The following is a 2,500-nucleotide window of genomic DNA, read 5'->3' as shown; positions in this document are numbered from 1 at the left end:
GCATGCGACGTACTCAGGCTACGTTGTGGTGCGGCCTGTGTCAACTGTCCGCTAATGTCGTACGCGTAAACCACAATCTGTACTGCACATTCGTCCTTATGTACTGAATGATACATCGTGGCACATGTGTGACCGTACAACGACTGCGCCCAAAAACGGCGGACCATACAGTGCAAATATTGTGCACGCAGCTACGTGTCGTCTCCCTATGAGAGCTGGATTGCAGTGTGGTACGCCATAGAGACGTGTGGGAGGAACGGACGCCGTGGATGGCGATCAGCATGAGCTGTCTGTTGATGTATTCGGACCTAGTCGTCTCTCCTCACACACCGTGATGGCATGGTGCACCGCGTTCCATATCTGCGACATGCTACAGAGGCCGGTTGACAGTCGTTCGAGCAATGGACATCGCATACGTACGGGGGCCACCTTCCACGTATTGTCTAGGCGTGCACATTTTGTTGCGTGTATGTGGGCAGACGTAGTGTGGCGTGACACCTGACACAGGCATGCAATAATCGTTGAAGTTGCAAATGGCGATGGACGCCTGCGTTTTCTGGTGAAGTTACGCAAATGAACAAATGGTAACCTGTTGTGGTGCGGTTGTTCTCGCTAGGGGTGAATCGGTGATGGCGACGATAGGTTGAGGTACTAACCGGTTGTTCCAGCGATACCCACCATGCCGACGAAACTGAACGGCATCTGGGTGTGAAGCGATACGCGGCGGTGGCTGGGTGGGACCGTCCCCGGCCGGTGAGGGGGCGCCTCCCGGCGTGCTGGCCGCGCGGTGCGTGGGCGCACGCGCTACAGCCGGCTGGTGGGGGCGGCCAGTGGCAGGCGCGCCGGCCGACGGACGCGGCAGGCGTCGCAGCTGCGCGCCGGCGCACCCTGCGCGCGGCGCCGTGCGGCCAAAGTAGGTCCTCGCGGGCCCGGTGCGAAGCGCGGTGGACATCTTCAGTGTGCTGGTCCGATTGAGGACTGTGTGCGTTGAGGATGCGCCGCCGCCCGGCGCTCGGCGCCGCGACGCCGTCTGCTGCTCGGTCGCCCCAGCGGTTCTCGCTGGTGGTTTGTATCGCAGCTGTGCGGATGTGTTGGCGCGTGCGCTGTGCTGGGAGAGTTCGCTTCGGCACCCAAGTGGGGCTTTTGTCCTTCTGTGGCGCTGGCGTTGGAGCTGCCGGTCACCGTAGGTGGCGCGTGTTGTCTCCCGCCGGCAATGCCACGACAGCACGCTCCCGGGCCTCTGTCGGCAGCGGCAAGCTCAGTTGGGAGCACGGGTGGTCGCACCGAAAGCGTCTACTCGCCTAACTCCGGGCGATTGCGCCTCTCTCGAACCCGACCAAGTACTTGGGACGGCGCTGCGCGCCGCCGGGACCTGAGAGGGTTTCGAGGTGTATTGTGCAGGGGAGCTCAGCCTCCTCCTGTTTGCAGAATGATTGAGCGGACGCTTGCGTGTTCGCGCGGGCCCCCGGGACACACTCCCGGGCGGCCGGCTGCTCAGCTCTAGTTGACGCAGCTCCCTGGTTGATCCTGCCAGTAGTCATATGCTTGTCTCAAAGATTAAGCCATGCATGTCTCAGTACAAGCCGCATTAAGGTGAAACCGCGAATGGCTCATTAAATCAGTTATGGTTCCTTAGATCGTACCCACGTTACTTGGATAACTGTGGTAATTCTAGAGCTAATACATGCAAACAGAGTCCCGACCAGAGATGGAAGGGACGCTTTTATTAGATCAAAACCAATCGGTCGGCTCGTCCGGTCCGTTTGCCTTGGTGACTCTGAATAACTTTGGGCTGATCGCACGGTCCTCGTACCGGCGACGCATCTTTCAAATGTCTGCCTTATCAACTGTCGATGGTAGGTTCTGCGCCTACCATGGTTGTAACGGGTAACGGGGAATCAGGGTTCGATTCCGGAGAGGGAGCCTGAGAAACGGCTACCACATCCAAGGAAGGCAGCAGGCGCGCAAATTACCCACTCCCGGCACGGGGAGGTAGTGACGAAAAATAACGATACGGGACTCATCCGAGGCCCCGTAATCGGAATGAGTACACTTTAAATCCTTTAACGAGTATCTATTGGAGGGCAAGTCTGGTGCCAGCAGCCGCGGTAATTCCAGCTCCAATAGCGTATATTAAAGTTGTTGCGGTTAAAAAGCTCGTAGTTGGATTTGTGTCCCACGCTGTTGGTTCACCGCCCGTCGGTGTTTAACTGGCATGTATCGTGGGACGTCCTGCCGGTGGGGCGAGCCGAAGGCGTGCGACCGCCTCGTGCGTGCTCGTGCGTCCCGAGGCGGACCCCGTTGAAATCCTACCAGGGTGCTCTTTATTGAGTGTCTCGGTGGGCCGGCACGTTTACTTTGAACAAATTAGAGTGCTTAAAGCAGGCAAGCCCGCCTGAATACTGTGTGCATGGAATAATGGAATAGGACCTCGGTTCTATTTTGTTGGTTTTCGGAACCCGAGGTAATGATTAATAGGGACAGGCGGGGGCATTCGTAT

The 2,500-nt window shown here is 58.0% G+C and overlaps 1 non-coding gene across 1 annotated transcript in view; it reads left to right on the top strand.

The window, feature by feature from the left end:
• The first annotated feature begins 1,514 nt into the window (after nt 1-1,514).
• Nucleotides 1,515-2,500, top strand: part of LOC124730139 — a 1,909-nt gene continuing 923 nt past the window's right edge. Inside the window, exon 1 of the ribosomal RNA XR_007007886.1 lies at nt 1,515-2,500. This exon is cut by the window's right edge and continues 923 nt beyond it. This is a non-coding gene — a ribosomal RNA (small subunit ribosomal RNA).

Source organism: Schistocerca piceifrons, unplaced genomic scaffold (assembly GCF_021461385.2).
Source record: "Schistocerca piceifrons isolate TAMUIC-IGC-003096 unplaced genomic scaffold, iqSchPice1.1 HiC_scaffold_1230, whole genome shotgun sequence".
Lineage (NCBI taxonomy): Eukaryota > Metazoa > Arthropoda > Insecta > Orthoptera > Acrididae > Schistocerca > Schistocerca piceifrons.
Note: the sequence above shows the minus strand (reverse complement) of the source record. Positions and strands in the feature narration are given on the sequence as shown.